Raw genomic sequence first — 25,257 nt, forward strand, 5'->3', positions numbered from 1 at the left:
AGTCCCACACGCCCACTTTTATTCCTCTCACCGTGGTGTGATGTGAGCGTCTTGCAAGCAGCACAGCTCTCCTGGCTTTTAAGGACCACGTTGCCAGGGTTTGCTCGTTGCTTTATTACCTTGCCTGCAAAAATCAGGCTGTGCAGCTACAATTCTCATCCTGTTTAAGCAGATGGGGAAGCGAAGGCACAAAATGACCAGGACCAGCATTTTCCAAAAGTGTCCGGTGATTTTTGGCTAGTTCTGGGTTAACTTGGCACTTTCAGGTGGATCAGCCCGTCGGCCGCTTCAGCAACTGCTGGTCCAAGTGATGTGCCCATGGCCACACAGAAAATCGGTAGCAGAGACCTAAACAGAAGCCAGACCCCTGAGACACAGCCCTGTGATGCAAGCTTGAGCTCATCCTTTTTTAGGAGCTAGTCCTTTGTCCTTGCAGCAAAAGGAATTTTCCATAAATGTCATTTTTTGTTTGTTTGTTTTTACACATCATCGTGTGTTTAATGTTTAATGGTAGGATTGTTATAGTTTTATTAGCAGTATGTAATGCTTTTTCATCTTCAACTGACTTTGCAAACATTAACTAATTGATCTCAACTATGAATCAGTGGCGGTAACTAGGAAGAGAGGCAAAGCGATCTGCTCCCGGGCACTGAGAAAGCAGTTGTCAGAACAGGGTGCAGAAATCAGGGCTCCCACTTTGCTGCTCAGACCACGAACACCAGCAGTTTTATTACAGCCATTTCCGTTAGCGCTGCTGTCAGGGCGGGCTGCTCTCCATGCAATAAACAGCCCTCAGCTGAATCTTTCTCCTTCTGGTTGAGCTCAGGCTCAACAAAATGTAGCAAATGTTGTCGAACCCCGTAAAAAGCTGATTTTTAAAAGAAATATGTGATTGACTTTGTTTTCTTCAGTGATCTGGTAGTTGCTGGCTGTTTTCAGCTCATCCTAACAAAATGCATGATTAAAATATCTGTATTTGTGGGAATTAGATGCTAAAGTCAGAAATGAGTCAGGTTTCTTGCAGTCGAGCACTGTGAGGTTTTTAAGGGCCACATTGGCGAAGACTGACTTGAAGCATCCTGAAGACGGCTGCCAGGAAATTAGCTCCTCGTTTGCAGTATGCAGAACATGTACAACGGCTTTATGATTTACTCTCTCATCCGCTTCACATTGCGCCTCTTTTCCCTCGCGACTGTCCTGGCGTACGCAATTTTCTGTTGCAAAACAGGAGTGAAAATGAGCGCTGCAGTGTGGAAGAGCTGTGCCACTACCCAGGTAAGGGTGGCCAAGCCTGGCAGGGACACAGTCCCGCTGGGGGGGGAGGAGTGACAATAGGTCTGGGGACGGACGGGAGCCAGAGAGGGGATGTGATGGTGGCTTTGAAGACAGATGAGATGCAGCTGGAGGGATGTGATGGTTGCTTGGGGGACAAGGGATACAAGCCCTCAGCGAGGGGATGCAGTGATGACTTTGGGCATAAGGGTGGGCTCAGTGGGGGGATGTGAGGGTGGCTTTGGGGACAGTGGGGACACAGTGGGGGGATGTGATGGTGGTTTTGGGGACAGGGTGGACACAGTGAGGAGATGTGATGGTGGCTTTGGGAACAGCAGGGACAGAGTGGGAAGGTGTGATGGTGACTTTGGGGACAGTGGGGATGCAGTCCATCAGCAGATGGATGTGATGGTGGCTTTGGGGACAGGGTGGAGGTGTGATGGTGGCTTTGGGGACAGTGGGGATGCAGCCCCTCAGCACGTGGCTGTGGTGGTGGCTTTGGGGACAGGGTGGATTCGGTGGGGGGGGTGTGGCGCTGGCTTTGTGTCCTGCAGCCGGGAAGAGGTGCGGGTGCTGGGCCCGGCTCCCTTCCCGGTACGCCGGCGGGTGCCCGTGTCACGCGTGTGCAGGCAGCGGGCGGCAGCGGCAACCCCGCAGCTGCGAAACAAGCTGTCCGAGATCCCGGAGGGGCCAAAACCGATAGGGAGAGCCTCCGCGGGGCCCCGGAGCGCCGCCGCACGGGGGTCCGCCGCTCGCCCCGCTCCGGCGGCGGATGCGCTGGGCCCGGGGGGCGCCGGGTCGGGCCGGGCCTGCTCGGCGCGGCCGGCCGGTTGCCATGGCAGCAGCCAGGCGGCGCGCGCGGCCGGCGGGGCGCGGCGCGGCCCCGGAGCGTACCATGTGCGCCCGGCGGCGGGAGGCGGCGGAGGGGCCACGACGGCGGCGGCTGCTGCTGCCCTGCTAGCTCCGCCACGGCGGGCCTGGCGACCAGGAGCCGCTGCGTCAATGTAACGGCGGCGGCGGCGGGGCGGAGGGGAAGGGGGGGGGGAGCGCCGCTGAGTGGCATTTCCACGCCGCGCGTGGCCGCCCGCCGCGGGGAAGGAGGGGTGGGGGGCGGAGGGCGGGCGGGAGGCGTTAAAATGGCGGCGCGCAGCCGGCCCCCGCGCTAAACCGGCCCCCGTGGCTCGCCCCGTGCCGCCGCGCGTGGCACGGTGCGGCCGCCCGCTGCCTGCTCGCGCCGCTGCCGCCGCTGCTGAGGTAAGGCCGGGCCCGGCCGGGGGCTCCGGCTGCCCCCGCCGAGCCGCGGGGCGCCCGGGGCCGGGTCTGGCGCGCAGCGGGGCGGGGGCGGGGGGGAGCGGCGGGCATGTCTGTGGCGGTGGCGGCGGCGGGGCGGCTCGTCCCGCGGCCGGCGCTCGGCAGGGCTGGCGGTTGTCCCGGGCGCGGCGGCGGGCTGGCTCAGGGGTGCCGGCGCGGCTCCTTTGTCTGCTGGCGGCGGGCGGGCCGGCCGGCGGCGGGAGCGTCTGCGGAGGGTGGCCGGCGCGTCGCGGGGCACTGCTGGGGTGTCGTTTCGTTCTTTAAAAAAAAAAAAAAAAAAAACCAAAAACAAAACAACGTAAAAAACCCGGCACCGAAACTAGTTTTTGCAGCCCAAAGTGTTCCAGGCGCTCGCACCCGTGAACGCCTCGTAGCGCAGCGAAATGCCCGCTCAGAGCGGGGTGGGAGCGGGCTTTCACTTTTGAAAAAGCAGCACGAACTCTCCGGAGCGCTCCCGTACCGCTGCAGCAAGGGGAGAGGGGCCTGAGCCAGGGGGGATATTTTTTTTCCCCTCTTTTTTTTTTTTTTTGGAGTCTTATGAAGACATGCGCATTCGTTCATTCTTGCCACCGCACTGGAGTCTGCCTAGAAACAAAGAACACAGCCTGGCGAAGTTGATGCTGGCTCTGAAAGTGTCTGGCTTTTTTTTTTTACCTCATTTACTTACACCATAGTTAAAAGCCTCGAGATATTTCCTTGAATTATTTCCATGTGCCTGCTGATGGAAACCCCCCCCCACCCTTCGCCCTCCTCGACCCTACCAGGCCAGGTCTACGCATTTCGGAAAGTGCAGCCATGACAGATAGAGCAACTTCTCCCATTTTCACCCAGCCCCATGGTATGACAGTTCGCAGTAGGTGTGCCTTCCAACGGGGAGCCACCCCTTTGCTGAATCATCGTGGAGCGATGGCCGGACAGCTCGTCCGCTCGGGGAACAAAATATTCCCCTGTAGAGCATGAGGCGGCGGCGAGGTGAGACGCAAGCAAGAGACCTGTTGGCATTCGGCTCAGGCGTGGGCGAACGGTTGCAGGGAGATAAACCTTTCCCTTTCATGGCAGTGGGAGCTGTGGATGCGGTTTTGAGCTCAAAGGCAAGACGTGTGCTGCTGTAAGGAATGTCCCCTGCTTTTGAGGTAGTGAAACTCCGAGGGGCCTGATCCTGCAGCTTTTGCTTCTCTGAAAACTCCTTTCTTGCACAGATAGTCTACATGCGAGATCAACACCTGGCTCGGGGAGTGATGTGCGGATTCGTGGTACTGTGCAGCCGTGGCTATTAGCAGTAATCCTGTAATGCGTTTGCACAGACAAGCATGTGAGCGGTTGTGTCGTGTCCGTGCTATTCACCTGAAACTAGTTTGTTCTGCCCTGGTGAAAGTCGTTGCCTTCATTACCGCAAGGAAATAATGACTTTACCTTTGGGGGACTTGGGGTGCGTGTGTGCTAGATACTGAAATGTCGCTAGGTATCCCTGCCTTTATTCAAAGGATGCCAAAAAGTATGGGAGTTAGAGGTGGGATGAGCCAGGGGTGTATCAGGCAGGACTAAATTGCAGCAGTTGTTGGACATGTAACGTGATCCTGTAATTAGAGCAAGGTAATAGTCTATACCGTGTTGAAACTATCGAGGGTCTGAGTTGGATGAGTGTGAATTAAGCTAGTTCTTCTGGGATTATGCAGAAGCAGAAGTAACGCAGTTAAAGTTTCCATACAGCAGCTTCCAGGGGGTTGCAGAGATGTTTTCCCCCTATGGGTCCTCCTTGCGGGTATTTTGCTTTTAAGGTAGTACGTGGAGGCTGTGATGGTGCGGCTCTCCAGGTTGGAGAAACGCCTTACTTGGCACAGTCCTGCTCCTTGGAGCTTTATTTACAAATTAAAGGTCCAAATCATGCATCTCAGCCCTGGGCAGCGGGGGGAAACTCCTGAAGGCAGGACTTAAGGGTTTAGCTTTGTGCAGAACTGAAGGATTTAAAGGACTCTGTGATTTGGTCTTAAGACTTCCCTGCCCCCACCTCCCTCTATACCCCAAAAAAGATGTGTGTTAGCAAGTGGCGTGGTGGAGAGCCTGTAACCTGTGGTCTTTCCAGCGCTCCCGCCAGTGGGGCAGGATCCTCGTGGGGCTCTCGAGTGGCTCTGGTTCGCTGTAGGGTTGTAGTAGTGCAGAGCCGTGGTGGTACAGTCATGCAAACCTGGGAGGCTGTGCGCAGTTAGGATGTGTGGGCACCAGCCCTTCTTGCGGGCGCTGATTTCCCTTGGTGTGTGCGTGTGGGTATATATATAGACATGGTACATATTTAAATGAAGTCATTTTAAAGGAGTGGTGGCCCAGAAAAGTTTGAGAGCTATTTCAGCGTTTGAGTGTTTTCTCTTTGAAAGACAATGGACTGTGCAGAAGCTTCTAGGTATTACGGGATGCGCTGACAGCAGGAGAAGGTGCAGTCTGCTCTCGGGTGCAGTCAGCCTTCCCAGATGCGGCTGAGTTTTACGTGTGCACCTGGTTCAGCATGTGTACAGCTTTATGTGTGTAGTAGGTCCAGTGCTATCTTCCAGGTGGTTAGGGATATACTGGCAGGGTCCACAAGCAGACCTGATGGTCAGTGAGGAAATTAGCCTCTTGGTGCTGTAACCCCTGTGCTGCTCAGCCTCCTGCAGCATCTGGCCAGGCCAGGAGAAGACAGGGATCCACATCCTTTCCATTGCCATGGAGGAGGGATCCCCACAAAGAATGAGGGAGCGGATCTGGGCTGCCATTCCTCCCTCCTGGTGCTGGCCTACATGCCACAGGAAGGTTACTGATGAGCAGGGATGCTGGGCAGTTGTCTAGTTGGGGTGTTGCATCCACATAGAGGATTTTAGAATGGTTTTCATGCTCTGTTCCAGTTCATGAGCAGCGGTGGCCTCCTCTGCCTCTTCCTTCTCTGTTAGGGAATGGCTGGCATGAGGCTTAAATGTTAATTCTTCGATTTTTACAGACCTAGAAGTTTTCTCCTGTGCTTACCCCATCTTAGGAAGATGAATATATGGACCTTAGAGTTTGGCACTTGTGCTGCCACCAGAAGGGAGGTTTGAGAGGCTGTTCTGCACATTTAAGGGAATCTCAAAGTGAGACTTAAAAACTTGTGACTGCAAAGCAAGGGGAGTTTGGCAGTACAGCTTGCAAATCCGTTTTGAAGCTGATGCTGTGGTGGAAAAAGTGGTCCTGCTTCCAGCCCTTTGCTCCAGCCTCTTCACCATCCTTGTGGATTAAGAATAACCTTGCAGAATAACAAGAAAGAAAGCGATGCTCGTTTTAGCCATCACTGCTTCCTTGGTTCACTTCTCCATGTGGCCACAGAAACAGTTGTGTTGGCACAAGGACCTGGGGTGCACAGGCAGGACAGGGTGAGGCTGGACTGCTGCTTTTATTAGCAGCACTGGCTTATGCCGAGTTAAACTGATGGCAAAACTGCGTTGCTAGTGTCTTGCAAATGGATCTTTCTTCATGCACAAGTCAAACCATGGCTTTCCTAGTCACCAGTGCCTGTAGCTTAGTCAGGAGCCTGAAAGCAAATGAAGATTTTCTTTGTGGCTAATGCAGGCACAGGTGATGATGATGAATCTGCAGTCAGGGTTTGGTGACTGATGCCTGCAGCAGGACACCCATGCCGTGCCCGTGGTGAGAGCTTGGCTTTGGCAGTGGAGCAAACCATTGTGTGACTCAGACATGTTGGGAGAGAGTATGCAGCCTTCATAGGAGCAGGCTTTTCTGACTGTGAACATACTAGAAGTCACATGTGGAAACTAAAGTGAGTACTAGAAACACGAGGCTGCTCATTGAAAGGGAGGCTGTGCACTGAAAAGTGGAGTTTGCTTAGATCTCGGTTTCCAAAGGGACTCATAGGAGCTATGACTCTGTTGCTGTGCTGTGAAAACAGTGCAAACATCCAGCCAAAGAGGAACTGCCACCACAGACAGACATGGCACCCCACATTTGGGTTACTCAGGTCCAGCCTCTGAGCATCCAGCAGGAAAAATGTGAGAAAAATATTTTGAAACAGGGTAGAAACACTTAGTTGGGGGGTGATTGCATCTTGGAAGGGGAGGAGGAGAGGATGTCTATTGAACAGTGTGTGTTTGCTCTTAAAATCCCTTAAAAGCTCTGAAGTTCAAGCTTGCTTGATTTGCTGCATTTGCCATATGTAATATTTCAGTGAGAAGTTTCAATTTGATGGGTGTGAGTTGATGCAGGACTTGTTCCCTTTTAGGTGATAGAGAACCAGTTACTTGTGTGTAACACACTGGTTTGCTTATTAGACTGTTTTGTGAGTTTCTTTTTAATGAGTGTATTCCAGACCTCTGGGCAGTGCGTGTGTCCTTCTCTAGGGCGATGCTCAGGTCCTAATTTGTCAGGTAATTTAAGCACAGACTTGTCTCTCTTGCTGAAATGCAGTCTTTAAGCTGGAGCATTTGTAGTAACAAAACATTTTGTAATTGTCTGTTCACCTTTAATGCAGTATCACAGGTACCCCAGACTTTGTACACGTCTGCTCCAGGAATGGAGGTCCTCATTGTGCCCCCTAAGTATAGAAACTGTATAAATTGATCCTTTTAGTTTGTTTTCTCTAGTTCTCTGTGTGTGTGCACAAACTGCTGCTCCTGGATAGATCATATGTTTGAATCTTTGCTTGCGATGCTTTTGCAGTTGGGCACCTCTTGCCTGTTAAGCTGGGGCAGGGCGTGTTGTTCTTTTAAAAGGTGTGTGTCCTCCCCTTTTCCCATGCTATCTTCCAGGAAGGGTTGTCTACCCAGAACAATGTTATCCTTCCCCATTTTAAGTGGTATCAGCAGATATCTGTTTTTTTCTCCTGTCCTGATGCCAAGTACCCACCATGAGAGTGACTCGTCTCCTATTACTCCCATGGAGCAAATCTGTGGCTTGGCCTCCAAATTATATGGCCCTGCTCAGCAAGGGTGAGGTCTTCTGGAGCCCCAGTAAAGGTGCCAGGATCTCCTCGCCTGCTTTTTTTTTTTTTTTTTTGTAAAAACACGTAGGCCGATAGCAAGCTGAAAAACCGGTGGCCTTCAGAGCTGCGTATTTTATGTCTGAGGGCTTCTGAATGCATAAAATCAGCGAGAACGTGTGTGTGAAATCGGATCTGCTCTTGAAAGCCTTGCGGAGGGCTGCGTGCTGCAGACATAAGCTGTGTCAATAAGGACTCTATTCACCCTCGGCAAACAGCCTCGTGATCGGGTTTGACTGGCACGCTTCCTAAGGGAGGGCCTTTTTTTGAGAAAGCTCCGATTTTTTGGCGGCACTTCTGACTGCCTTTTTGGACTCCTACTTACTGTTCTTGCCTTGGCGTGATAAACTTGGACTTTTTTTTTTTTTGCTGGGAGGTTGCTGAGGCAGAGGGAGGATTTCATGCAGCATGATAACAGGCATGCGGGGGGAGTTTCCTTCCTCACAGTGCAACCCCTCTGCCAAAGCAGCATTTAGGAGCATGAAGGTGATGGATTTAGAAGAATATGAGGTAGGACTGGAGGTTGCTGCACTTGTGGGTGTGCTCAGGGTACTTTCTTGCAAAATAGTGACACAAAATACCCATCCTTGTATGTGTCTTGGATGGTAATGCACAAAATGCGTGGTTGTGCGTGTTTGTGTGCTTTTTTTCCCCTCGGTTCTGCAGATGTCTGTATTACCCAGAAGTGTTGTTGGGTGAAATTCTGCTTTCGGTAATGCTGGCCTAAATCTGCTGCGAAGGCAGTGTTGTACTATTGGCTGTAATTTGCTGGTTGCTGTTATTTTGTAAAAAAATTCACGAGTCAAAAATCTTATTCTGCTTTATGAAGTATTCTGCATTCGGCATGTGATCTTTTAAAATCTTGTAGGAAAAAACCTACTTGAGCTGGTAAAAATGATGCTTATAAGATTTTCTGAAAGCAGAGTTTTACTCAAAATATCAGGTTCTGAGCTGCTGTTTAGTGTATAGCATTTGTGTAAATGGCATTTTCTGTTGCATTACGTGTGCATATTCAGTGTTTGCTACGCTGAGGTCTTAAAGCCATTGTCTTTGGCATTGAGTTACCAGTTTTAACAAAAAAATATACTGGACTGTGAGTTTTGCATGCTGCTTTTTTCTTGCAGGTCCCTTGGTCTACCTGTCATTTTTGTTTTAAAGCTCCAACTCCTTACTCAAGTGATGATTTGAAAATTAGCTCGTCTGTATGTCTTTCTGGGTTATTCCTGCAGCTGCAAATGAAAGCTTGAAAATATAATTAGGATGTAATATGCACAAGCTAAAAAAGAAAAAAAAAACCTGACAAAACCCGAAGTAATGCAAAGCTATTATTTAAAAGAAATGCAATTATGTTTTGGGCCAATTGAGGCTTGACTTAATTTCTCATGGTTTGCTGGTGATGATGCAGTAAAACCAAAATTAACTCCTGAAATACGCCTGTCCTGAGTCAGGAATTTGGCTGGGGAAAACCAAGCGAGCTACCGAAAGAAGGGGAATCCCTCACGGGGGAGCCTGGCCCTGGGCGGTTTGCAAATGGGTGCAGCATTTGGGGCGATTCCTGCAGTCCCTGTTTCCCTGGCTCTCCCCAGATGATTCCCCTTTGATAAAGGCCTGATCTTGCCTGCGAGAGCTTTGGTAACAAACTCTGACTGGTTTAGGTGGGATTGGCCCCTGGGAAACGGCATGCAGACCCCGGGCCATGGACGGGGCGAGCGCGGGCAGGAAACGCTGGTTCCACTGCTGCTGCTGCTCGTAATGTGGGGAGGCCGCGGCTGGGTAATTTGTTTTTACTTCCTGTTCCCAGTCTGTTTGGGTCAAAAGTAGCGGTGTTTTTCCATATTAAGATGTTTGGCTTCATTCTGCAAGGCAGCAATAAATTTCACACCACGCACAACGTTTCTAATATTTCAGAGACTTTTTATTGCTGCCTTTGACTTTTAATTGGGATGGTGAAACTTTTATTTGTACCTTTTTTTGTTGCATAGACCTGCTTTTCAAGGAAAACAGAAAGCTGGTTTTTTTTCTTTCTATTTTGGAAAAAGCCTTTGAAATAGCTCGCAGGTCTGTAGGTGAGCAGAGGGAGGGAGCGGGCAGGTCTCGATGCCATGGCTGGCTCTTCAACAGGCTCATGGGGAGACGAGGACACCTCAGCCTGCTTCTGCACTCCTTGGTCACAAGGGAATAATGCTGCCAGAGTTAATTGGGATGCTGAGACTTAATTCATTAATGTTTGTGAAGCATTTGATGATCTTTTAGTGGAAGGTCCTGGGACTGCGGTGGGTGGTGGTGGTTGTGCTGCACAGGGCTGTAATGCTGGGAGGGACGCATGTGGGTTGATGAACCGGTCCTTAAAGCAGTCCTAAAGGCTGGAATGGCAAGCTGTCAAATGTCCCCAGCTCGCTGATGGGGAAACCTGCCCCTTAAAGGAAAACCGGCTCCTGCGGAAGAGTATCTCCTGCTCTGAGCCATGGCTGGCTGCCGGGCTGCTGCTGGGAGTTGTTCTCCAGAACGCTGGGTTACTCCACAGCATGCAAAGTGTTACCGCAGGCCATAGTAAGATACAAAACTGTTGGAGAAGAGAGGGTTGAGCCCTTCCCTGGCTGGGCTGGGCAGCAAAAAGGCATCTGGTTTCTCTCCCCAAAATCTGGTCAAAACTCTTCATCAGTGCTGTTCGCTCTTAATCAAGCCTCTCGATTGTAGGATCTCCTACCCTGTCTACAAGCGAGCAGGTCAAGATGGAGAGATCTTTTTATAGCCATAGCAGGTATCAGTGGGATCCTTCTAAATACAGTCTGAATGTTTTTAAATAAATGGTAATGAGCAGTGCTGGCCCAGGTGTCTTGTGTTGCATCTTCAGATACATTTCAGTAAAGTTATTTTTGAGGTTCAAAAAGAAACAGTAGTGTGGCACCATCAATAGGATTACAGGGGGTCTCTCCTCGTCTTTCTGAAGCCTCGAGATGCTGGTGTTGTATCTGACTTGAGGAAGCTGGGTCATAGAGGTGTCTTGTGGAGTGCCTCCATGCCCTCGGACATACTGCCCAGGCTTTGGCACTGGCATCTCCACCTTGCTTTTGCACTTGACTACTGGATCCACAATCAAATGCCTCTGTCTTAGGTCCTTGTCTTGTCCCCAGACCCAGTCCACCACCTGTGAATCCTCTGGCTTGAGTTAATTGACTCAGTGAAGCTCTCAGTATGACAACCATGGTGCCATTTGTTGAGCATAGCCTTGGTAATGAGCTAATGTCAGCTGTGCCCCGGGCGCCCAGGTGTGGTCTGGCTAACGCAGCAGCAGCACCTTTCATATGGTGCTTGAGGAAGTGATGCTACAGGTCAGGTAAATGAGGCCAGCCAGAGTGGGCTGCTCTCCTGCAGGAGGAGTGGCGAGTCCCTTCCTTCCTGCGTATCTGCAGTGAGGTGACACTTCCCCTGCTGCCTCTGGATGCCACAAGCCTCCTCCGCCTTGCTCAGAAGTGCAGGCAGGTTGTCCCCACTCCTCCCCTGCCTGCTCTGCGCACCCTCTTGGACCAGTCTGCCCAGGGCAGCTGGCTTGGGTGGCTGTCACCCAGGACTGACCCCATGCACTATGATTTTCAGGGTCTCCAGAGCAGTCAGTTGGGTAGCTATGATCCATGTTTCTTCTGAGACTGGGGAGATGAGGGCATGCAGGGCGGATTCTGCATGAGGTTATATCAGCCTTGCTGAACGGGGAGACCTGCTGGGTTGGGGACTTTCCAGCCCTGGTGAGTGTGTCGTAATACAACACATGCAGTAGCAGATGCTCAGATACCAAGGTTGGAATGAGGATGCTGCTGCTGAAAGGCAAATTCATTCTGTGTCCTGTGTTTCCTATGGTAGGTTGAAGGTTATCCTTTTGACAAGGCCACGAGATCCGTTCATAAGGTACAGGGAAGTTTCTGGTGTGTCTAACAACACATCTGTTTATTTTATGTACAGTGCCACCATCTTGTTCCTCTAGAGATACCAGGATTTGTAAATTCAGCCCGCCCGTGGAGTGTGTCCTAGATGCCCTTAGCTGGGCAATTACACCACTTTGCATGCCAGCTTACATGAGAAACAGTTTCTCCCCCAGGTCTTGGAGCATCTCCAGCTGCTCAGCCAGCCTAGGAGATGCAGTACCTGGCGATTTCTGGATGGGAAGAGTGTTTGGTTACACAATACTGCGGGATTCGTCCTTGTCATAGGGTCTGCACACAGCTCCTCCTCTGTGTTTCTAATGTATATGGCTGTCAGTGCACACAAGGAGAGAAGCAAACTTGTGGGGAACGTGTGTATTTGGGGAAATTGGGGAAGCCTTTTGAGAGACGGGCATTGCTGAGGCAGAGCCATTGGCTGCTCGAGCTCCCGGGCAGCGCCACTTTATGCCCTTCAAATGGGTTTTGGCACTGAAAGGTGCACTCTCTTTCCTTCCTGCTGCTGTCCTTGTTCCTCTGCCTTGTGCTTGGTCTCATGAATGCTTGTCCTGGCCAAGGGAGAGGGCAGGAATGAGGCCTGGGCCCTATGGGAGGGCAGAGCTGCCCTGGCTGATGCAGCCTGTACTTGGATCAGCTGGAAATGGTGGTGGAATTGGAGCTGGAGGACACCCAGGGCTGCAGGAGAGTGTCTGCACAGGTGGGGCTGAGCTGGTCACTGATGGCTTTTTGTAAGGTGCTGTTTTTTTTTTTAAAATACAATAAAATGCTAACTATTATAGTTATGTACTGATTAATAAGAATAGTGGTTAATACAGCCATTGCATAAGGCCATGAGCTGAGGCAGGTGCCTTTTACCAGCAGTAGCTCCCTTTTTGAAACAGAAGGACCAGACAGTTGAGTTGGACTGATCCCGTGCAAGGGGAATTCACCGCAAACTACGTTTCAGGTAACTGCTGACTGATCCCTGCTCTGTAGGGTTGGGGGTGGGTTGGCTTGCCTTCCCGATGTGCAGACCAGGAGAGCAAGTGGGGAGGGCTGGAGCTCAGGGCTGCAGCCACCGCCCAGCCAAGCACTCCAGATTTGGGGCTGAAGGGCAGGAACGAGCAGTTTGTTTGCTGTGAAGTTCCCTTTCTTTCAGTAAAACGTGGATGCAAACGTGAGCAGCTTTTATTGGGAACATTCATGATGTTCGGCAGCGAGCACGTGGCTGGTGATTTGCTTGACTGACGGCTTTCTTTTAAGCATTTTTAGATACTTGTTTGTCAATAGGATGTTTGGGGAGAGGGATCCTACAGCTGAACTGGAACTTCTAAGTTTCAAAAGGAGTTTTTCCGCCTGAGAGTAAACGTGTGCCTGACTTTGCTCCTGTTACTGTGCTGCATCTTCAGTTTGCCGGTGCTGGCTTTAAAAATGTTTAATTCCTAGAGAGAGCACTGTCTTCACTTCGAGCCTGAACATTCACGAGGAGCAACCCGTATTTAAAATTGAATTTTGGTCACCAGTGACAGACACTTTTTGCTGGTTCCCTTTGGCTGCAACATGCACTGATGCTGTGGCATGGCCGAGCTGGAGAGTGCTGTCGGCTCCCTGTCCCCAGCAGAGCTCTGTGAGTAACACACTGCTGCGCTGCTGAGACTTTCCCCTTGCCTGTTGATAGGCAAAAAAAGCCATTAGGACTGCAGAACTTGTTTGCACGGTTATGCAGCAATTACCTTAAAAAAAAAAAGGGGGGGGGAAGATAGGATGCTTGTTAAATTAACACTACAAATGCTTTTTCTTTATGACACCTAGTACAATAAAACTGCCGAGGTGGAGAAGTCCATTATGGCAATTATAGTCCAAATGTAACATCTTTGTGATAGGCAGAAAGTGAAGCTGACTACAAATGGGAGCGATACTGGGAGGAAAGTAAAACTTAATATTCTGAATGATAGAAGAATTAATTTAAATTCATTTAATGTCAGTAGTATTAGCCATAATCTGCTTCTGAGAAGCATACAGGCTTGACTTTTTTTTTCCCCCCTCTCCATATAACTGCATTAATAAGAACAGAGTGTTTCGCTTGACCTCTGCCTTTCGACTATGAGCTCCCCAAGAGCACACATTTTTCTTCTGTACTTTTGGACAGCATCTGCAGGTAGTGAAAGCTGCCACAACTAAATAGTAGTGCTAGAAGTGTGTTACTGCAGTCCCAGATCACTTAGCGAGGGTCTGATCCTGCGTGATGCTTACGGTAGGATGGAACTAGGGCTTCGGTCTGATATTGGGTGCATGGATTTTTTTAGGATGGTCTTAAACCCGTGTGTTGCCAAAGTGGTCCTCAGCAGGGTGGTCTTGGGAGGAAGCCTGCTAGCTGGGAGAGCGAGAGAGGGTGCAGGCTGCTGTATTTTTCGTTGTACATCTTTCTGGGAGGAGTACTGGAGGGGAGATACAAATGCAACAGCGTTGATGTACTTGATGCAGTAAGGAGACAAAGAGGTGAGACTGGCCTTAGGATTGTTGTTTGAGCCTTTAATGTGGGGAGAGAGCGGCAAGGCACTGCAACAGCATCCGGCACCTGTGGGTGGGAGGTTATCACAATCGACTTCATGCGCCTCTCTGTTCTGAGGGAGGGAGCTGGTGCATGCAAGTTTGCTTAGGTTTCTGCAAGAATGTGATGTTGCTCATCCTGGAGATTCAGGCAACCGAAACGAGACAGAGAATTAAAGTGTGAGATCTGCTTGCTCATGACCTGAATCCCCTAATCACAGCCTTGCCTAAGTGAAGGTCTTAGGCTGGGTTGAGTAGAGGGCATCTCCATGCAGGAAAATGCACATCTGCCCTCTGCCTTCCAGAATTAGAGCTTGCTCGTGATGAAATGTAGCTGTAAGGGCCCTAAACCTTGCCTTAAACGGGACCCGCTGTGTGTGACATTGCTTCCCCTGCGGCAGGCACGTAGTAGGCGCCTCGATGAAGGTAGGTGTGTGCTGCCTGAGCTCCCCGTCCCCAGGACACCTCCTCTGGGTGCCAGAAGTGCATCCCGGTGAGTCCTTGCCTTCTGGAACTGATCCTTAATTTGATGGAGTTGGATTAGAGCCTTAGTTGTATTTAATTTAAGGTTTGTGCTGCTACTTTCTGTTCTTCAATCTGGGAAGTAACATTGAGGCAGTTCATGGAACAGTGGCTACTTTCCCTGACCCTGTAATTTGCTTTTGATGGTAGATGTTTTTCGTAGGGTGCCCCACTAATGCCAAGCCAGTGGTAATCCCACGCTTTCAGCTTCATGTTGGGTTTATTCCAGGTTGTAAGACTGCAGCCAGCAATGTAAGGCTAGCTGTTTTTTCAAGTAGATGGCTAAACTGAAAAATCAATTTAAAATTTAAAAAAAAAGGAATTTATTCCACTTTGGATGGCTTCAGCAAAAAACCCTGAAAAAATTGTCAGCACATTTTTGGCATGGAGGTGAAGGGAAGAGCATTTTTGGGGTGGAAAGATACGTAGTTTGTTTATTTATTAGATGAGAGTAGAGATGTTTCAGCTGAGGGGTGGAAGAAAAAAGAAGAGGAAGAACAAGGGGGGGAAGAAGCCTAATGCTCCTTGCCTTTTGTAAAGGAATGCTTCAGTTTTCCTTTGAAGCAGTCTGGAAATACAGGTTAGTCACTGTAAAACTGAATAAATAATTTCTCTGAAAAGCACTGCCTACCTTGCACTCATAGCAGATAGAAAGGCAGATTAAAATATTTCATAAAAGGACTTTAAAAGCACCTTTGGCTCAAATCCATGGTAGTGTGAACTGAGGGAGCATCTCTGATTTTTCTGTTACCTGAGGATCTGGCTGTTATTAATCTTGTTTTTAGTCTCTTTTCCTCTCCCTCCCCTCCTCCTCCTGTGATATGAAAGGTATGTCTGTATGGAGGATTTCTTGCAGGACACATTCAAGGACTGTTTTGGAGCTCAGAGAATTTGATCCGGAGGCTCCTCCTAGCCTCAGCGGGGTTTTGTTTTTACAGCTCCTGTGAACCAGGAGAGTATTTGTTCAGCATTTGTCAGATACAGATAACTGGAGTTTTGAACATCCCCCACAAACACAGAAAACACCGTGCAAATGTCTTTGAGAGCCAAGAAATGCCTGTGTTGTTGCCTGAAGGTTGAATTCACAACTAGCTGTCTTCTTGGAATAAGCTGATAACAGATTAGTTGCTAATATCTCATTCGCGAGTTGATATTTCCACTGCTGCTATTGATATGTGACTGGGGTTGAGTTTTTTGGGTCACGAGGCGGAATGCATGAGCCAGATCCTGCTCAGTCTTGATACCCTGTTTATATGATGTGTTTGGGCAAGACAAGGCAAGCTGTTGTCCATCCATCTCCAGCCTGTGACTGCTGCATGTTGGCCATGCAGGGTGGGGGCAGCAAGGAACAGGCCAGGTGTGATGTACTGGAAGAGCCATAAGCTGGCTCTAACTTTGACCGTAGTGTTGCAGGAAGTCACTGGGCTGTGCCTGGTAAAGTACTGTTGGAGAGTGTCGTGATGCTGGTTGAAGTCCTTTGTCTTCAATTAGTGTCCTGTATTGATGTCTTGTGTTTCTGCTGAAGGATGAATAAGTGCTCAAGGCCAGGTTGGATGGGGCTTTGAGCAACCTGATCTAGTGGAAGGTGTCCCTGCCCATTGCAGGGGGCTTGGAACTAGATGATTTTTAAGGTCCCTTCCAACCCAAACTCTTCTATTCTAACCTTTAGATGAAGCTGGATGTATCAACTTGGCTGTGGTTTTAGTGCAAGGCTAGGGCTGCATCTGAGGAAATTTCAGGGACTGTTGATTGAGGATTCGTGTCCTGTTGGGTGAGCTCTAGCGTAGGGGTTTACCTTCCAGAACGTAAAGTGTGTGTTTCATGTTTGCTTTTTGACTCTTGAATGTATGTGTGTTTTTGAAGAACATGCAGTTCTGAGGGAGCCTCCTGTCAATAATCACTAGTGTTTGTGCAGCATGATCAAAAGAGTCTCCTGGCTCTGCAGGCTGAAGGGGAGACTGGCTGTAGACAGGCCCATGTTGGAGTCCCTGTGTGTTTTCTGTGCCCTTAAGGTAAAGGATTAAGCTTGCAGAAGAGGAATGAGGTCAGGTTTAGACCAAGAAGTAGATTCTGGAATCTGGCCAAGAGTGTAAGTAAGGTTTTTCCTGTAGCAGCATCCTAGATGTGGCAGTTGTGTTGACTTAGCCGAAATGAGGCTGACATCTGTAGGTCAAGCCTTGATTAAAAGGGAAGGAGGGTGGAGAATAGCTCCATGGAATAAAGAGGATTTAAAGATAACGGCAGGGGGAGACGCATGGCCCTTACTTGCAGAATTTGGTTTGGCCTTGGGAATCTCAGCCAGCCTGGGAGCAGGGAGAGCATGGCCCCTGCATTCTTCATCAGCCCCCAGAGCACTGTGGCTGCTGCTCCCTTCTTCCCCCGTTCATGGGTGTCTTCTGACCGATCCCTTCCCCACGAGTCTGACTTTTTGGATAGAAGTCTGACTTAAGCTTTCCTCTTCTGTTGTTCAAGGGAAGCCTTCCACACAAGTGTTTGGCTTGTTGTAAAACCCTATAGTGAAGACAACACCCACCCCTCACTTTGTTGCGTTACAGGGTTAATTGTCCAGGTCGCTGGCTTGGTGCAGATGAAAGGTGCTGCATCGCTGAGCCGTGCTGTGTTGCTGAGCGTTATGTGCCAGAGGCTGCTTCAGAAAACGTTTCTGTGCTCCTTTTGACCTCTGTTGCATCTTCCTGTCTGCCTTCAGTTGTGCTGGTAGCTGACGATGCTGGAGACTCTCTGCTGAGAGAGGAGGAAAGAGGAAGATGATGACACTTCAGAAGCAATTACCCCTGTGCTTTAGTAGAGCAGCATATTGTGTCCAAAACTCTGGTTCACGATCACTAGCTGCTGCTTAACTTACACATTGAGCACGTTGCTCTCAGAAGTGCTGTGACACTGAGGATCCCCATCATTTGGGATGGGCGACCTGAGGCACAGAGCGGTGAGGTGACACTGCAAACAGTAGTATGAAGGAGCATGCTGCTGCCAGTCAGGGATGCAATTTATCTGTACTTCTTGCTTGGAGATCTTCAGGGGCTGGTCTGCTGTTCTGTTTTTTCCACGATGATTCCGTTCAGTGGCAAAATGTCTTATTTGATTAGATGAAAACTGAAGTGGTAAAAATCTGAAAGGAAAAGGGTGCTGGGCTTCTCCCTGAAGCAGGAGTTTTAGTTTCTAAATGACAAACTTTCTTAGCAAGATAAGAATAGAGAATTACTTTCTGGGAAAAGTACTCACTTCCCTGCTGGCTCTGCTGGGTGGCCTTCAGCCGTGAGGAAGTGGGGAAATTACCCTCAGCTCCCTTGGACCGCGACCAGCCCTGGTGGTTTTTCAGTGTAGTAACTAGAGTTACACCAGGGCTGTGCTTTGCCCTCTAAATTTAAGGGATATATGAATCCATATGAAAATTTGAATTTATATCCTGTCAGGCACGTCTTCCCTCCCTGTAGGACATGCAGTCTGCATGGCACCTCATCATGAAGCACACCCCATGTTGCATGGCGAGGTTCTTCATTCGGGTGCTCATTCCGGCTGAGCAGCGCCGATAGCTGTGATGACCGCTCACATCAATCCATTAGTAACTTTTATACTTGAGGAAATAACAGCATAAGCACTGGTGTCCTTGCATAGAGTTCTGGGTCTCTCTGTCAGGAGACTGGCAATTATTTGATGATTTTGTGGAAAAGAAATGATCTCAGCTCTCATTGTAGTCCCTAAATTCATTCTCAGCTGTGACAAGAGCCAGGATTTAAGCCTGGGGCCCCCAAAGTAAAATGCAGTTAATTAGCCCACTCGATCATGCAGCCATTCTCAGTTAACAAAGGCAGTACAGGCCGCCAGACAGTTCTTGCTCACAAGTGATGTGGATCTTTTGAGCTGCATGTATGGCAGAGTGCTTGCTCAGAGCCCGAAGTCCTTGTTTGCATCCCTTTTCAGCAGTGCTTCTTAACCCCTCTGCGCAGCCCCACTGCAATGCTGCTGTTCTCCAGTTGAGACTTCTGGCACCAGTACGTGTTCTAAGCTTGAATGATGGGTGTGTTATGGCAATAGCTGCGGGGCCCTACCGAGGTCAGAGTCTGCTGCAGAAGAAAGGGGGAGAGGGCTTCTACCCTGAGGAGCTTGTAGCCCTCAGGGCAGATACTCAGGGCGATGTGACATTAGTGTTATTGACCGTGACTTGTGAACCAGGTTCAAGCAGTGTCAGAGGGGCAAAGTGGGACGGCTTGGTTGCTGGGCTGGAAGAAGGATGTGTGAGCCCTCCTCTGGAGTCCTGGCTTGCTGTTCCCACTAGACCAGATCTCCTTGCTGGCGGGAAGCTTGTTTGCATCAGACACTGATAAGCAAGAGCTCATCACCAAATGCTGCTGTGGTAGATCAGGTATGGTGAGGTGTAGCTTGAAATAAACCAGCAAGAAAGAAGAACTGCTGTCACTGGGGGACTCTGCTGCACTGCTCCTGGCAGATCAGGGGAGATGTTGGACATTTTTCTTGCCATCTCTCCATTGATTTGGGTTTAGAGGCTGGGGCAGGGCAGCATGCTTCCTGAGCGGGGCAGGCTGTTGTGAAGTTTTCCTACAAGGGACTGCTTGGATTAAAATTTCTTGACATTTGCGTCCTTAGCAGTATCATGATGTTCTACAGTTTGAAAATACTATTTTTCTTCCTTGTGCAAATATCTAAATTTGACGGTTGCCCCTGCAATGTCACAGGATTTAGTAAACTGGGGAGAGGGACAGTCCTTAGTCTAGGTATAACCGTTGGTTGTAGTCTGTAAGAATGTGTCTGCAGTTTAAAAAAGCACAGGGCCTTATTTTCAGGCCCTGGCATCTATTTAGATCCAGGCTGTTCAGTACTTGGCTGTTTCCTGAAATCACTGGTATTGTAATCCGGAGCTTGTGTGTGCAGGCAGTGCCATTTGGTTGAGTGCAGTCCTTGCACAAAAAATCATGTGTATATTGGTACTAGATATTTGATAGATACTAGAATGTGAACAGTGGTGGTGGCTGTGTGAGTGGATAGTGGGTCAAGACCCCCTGAAAATAGAAACATATTGAAGTTGTTAGCAAAAGCTGTGGAGCATGTTTTCCTTGAAAATTGTTATTCAATATTGTCTTTGGTGTCTTTTGAATTAAACATACTGTAAGAATCGGTTTGCTGGAATTTTGACTGTTCTGGAGGACTGGATATTGGGTAGTAACTACCAACAGCCAGAGAAGGTAGTGTGACCTACTGAACAGACAGTAAGATGCATAGGCACTAGCAGCAGGGAAATCTAAGACAAGAGAACACACGGAAAAAATATATTCAAGGTAAAACTTGTGCAGCCAGCCCTTATGCAGCAAATAAAGCAAGGTCTTAGTGACCTTGGCAGCTGTACAGGGCAGCCTTTGCATAAGAATGACTTGTGCTTAATATCCTAGAGAAATTATTCAGGGACAAATATTCCTGTTTTCTGCAGCACTGGGGACGCTATCTTCTTCCATCTCTAGTTGCAACACAGAAACACAAATGCATTGCAGACAGGGTAAGAGGAGCGGCTGACCCCCCTCAAGCACTTCCACTTCTGCTTCCAGTGGTCTGGAGAAGGAAATCTGGTACTGTCCTCCTGGTGAAGCTGGACCCTTCCAGTGCCTTATAGCAGCTACCTTTGAGAGCTGGCAGTGGCTGGATATAAAGGCAGCGCGATGGATGTCTTCCTGAATTAGTCTGTGCAGTTTGTGTCTGCTAACAAGAGATCTGCTTCACTCAGGGACCAGAGAAGTGCTGTGGGAAGTGCTTTGCTCTCCATGTTGTGCTGTGGTGAGGCAAGCAGAGGGACCTCGACCTGCAGGCTGGCGCAAGCATGGTGTGTGTTAAATGCCGGGAGACACTGAGCCGGTAAAGCTTTGCTTTCCCTGATGGACCCATCAGCATTTCCCGTGCCCTGGTATTTGTGTGCGGCTCTTGGACAGGCCAAGCCCAGGTCACCCGCTGCTCAGCGTGGGCAGGAGTTACGATGGAGCCTGTGCACAGTGGCTCCCTGCATCAGAGCCCGGTCCCCCTCCGGCCGAGACGGGGGTGGGACAGATGGATGCCAAGCTGGCTGAAGTCTCTACTCTGCACGTCCTGGGGCCAGGCCAGTCCCCGTGCCACCGCTGGGGCCAGGTCCGCACCTGCGCATCTCTGTCGGTGGTGTTGCTTACTAAACCTTGCTACTTACTCAGTACCACTGTTTTTCATGGGTTTTTCTTTCTCTTCCTCTCCCACTGGAGAGATTAGCCCCGTAAACGCCCATGTTCAAGAGCAAAGCTATCTTGAGAGTTTTGGCAGATAAAGGTCTCCAAGGCGTCTCTATCAGGAGAGGGCCAGAGATGGTGTTTGTTGATATTGATCATGGGAAATGTAATTAATGCGGGTATAAAGTGTTAAATGTTAAATTAAAATGGGAGATTTAAAAGCAGTCGATAGATCAATTCTGAGGCTGGGATGAAATGCTCAGACTTTCAAACAATAATCAGATTTCCGATAAAATCTCCAGTGTGTGTAATTAAAGGGGCTGAAATATTAAATCAGGTGCTAAGGGAGTGATAGTTAGATGATGTTGAAAGAACAAAGATCCAGACAAAAAGAGCCCTCCTGTCTGCAGTCAGAGCCCTCGGCTGGGCAGAAATGGTGTGGAGCATGGGAGAGGTACCGAACTAGCAACTGAAACCAGAGTTGCTAAAAAGAGAAGAATGGGAAAACTGCAAAATCCATGCTGCAGTGGTGAGTATCTGCCTGGATGGAGATGAGACCGTTTTGTCCTCATAGGTCCCTTGTAGTCTGATAGCACTTCTGAGACCTTGGTCCATCCATGTGCACATACATCTACACCTGAGGTCCTCTTGTTGGCAAGTCAGCCTTCCGGAGGACTGAGGACAGCATGTTAAAACCCACCCCACCAGGAAGTGCTGCCATACCAAAGACTTGCTAAGAGTTAAAAATATTAATTACCAACCGCCACCATGTTTCGGTGATATCCCAGCTAGTCGATAGGAGCAAAGGTATGCAATAGATGTTTTGTTAAGAGGTAGAGTGGCAATTAAGGAGAGGGGTAAAGTTAGGCTCAGCACTACTGCCAGTGGGATATATGGGGTGTCCTAGGGCATGTGGCATTTCCAGGACATTTCTTTGAAGTTTGTGCTTTTCCCTTGCTTTAGGATCTGTAGAGAAATAAGCACAAAAGGCTCCAGAGTAGCAACTCCCTAGTTTAACTGGCCTATGAGTAATGATACCAAACGAGTTCTGCTTTGGGGGCAGCAGAAGGCTTTGCTTTTCCAGTCAGCTTAATTTTCTCATGCTGTGAGCTGTGCAGGAGGCTGTAGGAAGCACCTGTTCCCCAAGTATGTATCTTTGCTCTTATCCCTAAAGAGGTAATCCAGAATATGGGACAGACCCAGTATTTACTGCGGGCACTGTACCTGTCGAGGTAACATTACCATGGGAGGGAGGGGAAAAACACTTCTCTGCTAGGTAAGATGAATAAACTGGCTCATTAGCTGTGGGCACTTAGTTGCTAACCTTGTCCTGTACCTGTGATGTGATTATCTGTGAAGACGTAGCTGTAAGGCTCTACAGAGCCTCAAAAGACGCATGTTTTAAGAGTATGTTCTCATTTTGTTTTATAGTACCGGTGCCAGCCTCTGCTGTGCAGTTCTGGAGCTTTAAATGCTGACTAGGTTAATGGATTGTAATGTAACCCCACCCAGCTGGTCATCGGTCCCTTGAAAATGCATTGTGATTGCGATCATTATTGCTTAATTGCAAGCCCTGCCTTACCCATGGACTGAGCCAGGCTCCAGCTTAGCCTGCTCCTAGCAGAGTGGAGGGTGAAGAGCGGGCAGGGAGGTGTCCAGAGACGAGCACTCTTTGAGCTTTTATATAAAGCTCGCTAAAATTTCCACAGTGGCATAGCTGGGCACAGGTAACCTGATCTTTGGAAAAGTGCCTTTGTGCTGTAGCCTACAGAAGAGCTTCTTTATTAACGAAGCCTGAATGCGGGTTAGTTAAATTGTAGCCCTTGTATTCAAAGTCACTGTTAATTTTTTTAATTGCAAGCTTGTGCCCAAGTCTGGGGTCGCAAATGAGACTTGTTGGGTCGAGCTCCCAGAAAGGGTTGGAAATTGTGGCATTTCATCCCGCGATTACTCTGTGTCACCCTGACCCTCCCTTTTATCTAAGAGGAAAATAAGCTTTGTAAACTGCTGTACATAGATTTTAACTTCATCGCTAATACTATAAGTCCCTAAAAGGATGTGTCTTTGGGAAGAGGCTGATGCTCAGTCTGCAGCATATCATAAAACCAACCAGGGGGAAGGCAGGGAGATGAGGGAGTGTTTGTGGCCAAGGACTCCAGCGGAGATCTTCCTCCTTCACGTGAGGCATGGTGGAGCTGTGGAGGTCATTGTCAAAGGGTGTTGTGGGTGCATGAAGGTTGCGCAAGCGCTGGGGAGACTGGGTAAGTACTAAGCGAGGAGTTGTTTGGGGAATAGTGAATGGGCAAACCACAGCAGGCTCAGGAAGTCCTCAGAGTTAGAAATAGTGGGACGCTGGAGAGCCTTGGGGCGGGAGATTGTACATATCTGCCTTGCTCTTGGGCATCTGTGGGTCCTGCCTGCTCCTTGTCTCCAGCTGGGCTTCAGGTGGAAGGAGGGTTGTTCCTCCACTATCCTGCTGCTCGGGGGTTTGCCCTCACTGCCTGCACCAGACTGCGGATGGGAGCAGCGGAAGGGCTCATGGGCTACATACCACTCCAGAACATTGTGTTTGAGGACCTGCATGCTGGAGAGCAAGTCTTGCCTCCTGTGACTACCTGCTGGAGCATTTTCTTGCCCTCCCTGAACCATTCCTGTGGTTCTAGTTCTAGTCTGCTGGATTGTTTCCACCTACATCTTCAGCACCAGTAGGAGACCTGCAGCACTGGGCAGCACAGGAGGGATCAGAGGGTGCTTTGCACCTTGTCCTGTGCACTTTCCCCCTACTTAGCCTTACTCCTTTCCTAGAGAGAATATCAAGGAGCAGAGCAGAGATGCTAGCCTCTGGTCTCGTTGGATGTCTTGATGCTCCCTAACCTATACCCTCACCAGATATCCCTCGGTTAACTTGGTCCTTGCAGATTTTAAGGTGAAGCTCTTTGCATTCTCATTCGTAGTGGGCAGTTGGCTGCTCCTCCGTTTGAGCTCTGGTGATCCTGGCAGAGCAACGTGTGCATGGTGCCTGTGTCAAGTCCCAGTCCTGTTTTTCATGACCTGAATGCGTGGAACAGCTTGTTCTCTGCTGTCTGTTAACCCTTACAAAGACACTTCGTCTTGTTCTCCTTTGTTCTGCGTTGGCTGTGCTCGGCAGGGCCAGCTCTGCGCTTTGGGCTTAGGGGCAGAGCCTGTGAGGGAGTTAATTGCTGAGTGATGATGGCTCTCCCTAGCTGAAGATCTGCTCCCATGAGCTATATAAGCCTCTGTTTCTTGTATCTCTGTGCCAATCAGATTAGCTGGTGCCAGGAAACAGACCACGGCCTGCTTGCTCTTGAATGCACCCTTTTTCCTCCTTACCTGTTTATCCCAGTCCAGACACTTCCCGCTCCACCTCCATTCTTTTATTTAGCTTTGTTCCTTCCTTTTCATTTTCACAGCCTTACTCTGGCCCGTCTCTTCTCTCCCCGAGGCTGTCTCGCTGGGTTTTGACATCCAGCCTTAACAACAGAGTAAATCCTGTTCCCTGTCGTACTGCTGGCTGCTCCCTTTGCAGCGCTGCGTGCCTCCCCTGTCCTGCTGCATCGGGCTCTTCTTGCTCTTGATTCCCTCCACAACGCTTGGATTCCCTTTAATGTGCAGAAGTAGAGCTCTCCAGTTCAGCGGAGCTGCTGAAGGTGTTCATCTTCCCAGGAAAGAAAGGGAAACAGGTTGAGGGGAGCGTGGCTAAGAGCTGCCCAGCTGCAGTCGGTCCCCGGGGCCGCTGTTGGCCCAGCTGTCCGTGTGCCCCCAAGCATCGCTCTGCTCTTCTCCCAGCTGGACACTTCCACCCTCTTGTTGCTGATTTCAGCAAGGGATTCGCTGTTGCAAAAATAAGCTCAAAACCCCCTCAAGCTCACAGGACCAAGCATTCCACCCTGGCCGTGTGTGCCGAAACAGACCCATACCCTGCCTCTTGCAAGGCCCCACCTATATCCTTATTCTAAAAATAAAATGCAAGGACATTCCTTCCTAGTTACTCTGTTCTATTATTCTGACCTCATTAGGCTTTCCCAATAGAAAATTTCATTGAACTCCTCTATTAGCAGTGAAAACAAACAAGGCCATTGGACTTCCTCTGGACAAAATGCATCTATATCACAGCGAATTGCAGGCAGCCAGATTTTCACTCCTGAGAATGTGCTGTACACATACGTTCCCTCGTATGCATTTAGTAAACAAAGTTGTCTTCACACTCAGAAGAATTTAAAACAATTTATCCTTTATATCTGAACTGATTTCCCTCCCCGATTTGAAATAAGTTGCTTCTGTAGTGTTATAAGGAGCAAAATGCTGTTAGCTGGGGTTGCAAGAACAGCCACTTTTTTCTAGACCCCCCTGAGCTAAATATATTTTGAGCCTTATGTATGTGCCTGTATGTAGGAATGATAGCCAGGTGATGGATTGCTGAGCCACATCATAAATTCAGTTTGTCGGACAGCTT

The 25,257-nt window shown here is 49.4% G+C and overlaps 1 protein-coding gene across 3 annotated transcripts in view; it reads left to right on the plus strand.

The window, feature by feature from the left end:
- The first annotated feature begins 2,199 nt into the window (after positions 1 to 2,199).
- Positions 2,200 to 25,257, plus strand: part of MBNL3 (muscleblind like splicing regulator 3) — a 96,541-nt gene continuing 73,483 nt past the window's right edge. Inside the window, exon 1 of one of the 3 annotated variants that reach the window (XM_068412088.1) lies at positions 2,200 to 2,276. The gene's annotated coding sequence lies outside the window, so the exon portion shown is untranslated. Of the gene's footprint in view, positions 2,277 to 2,445; positions 2,527 to 25,257 lie in introns of those variants that run through there. The other 2 variants (XM_068412091.1, XM_068412087.1) reach the window with 2 other exon arrangements.

Source organism: Nyctibius grandis, chromosome 13 (assembly GCF_013368605.1).
Source record: "Nyctibius grandis isolate bNycGra1 chromosome 13, bNycGra1.pri, whole genome shotgun sequence".
Taxonomy (NCBI): Eukaryota; Metazoa; Chordata; class Aves; order Nyctibiiformes; family Nyctibiidae; genus Nyctibius; species Nyctibius grandis.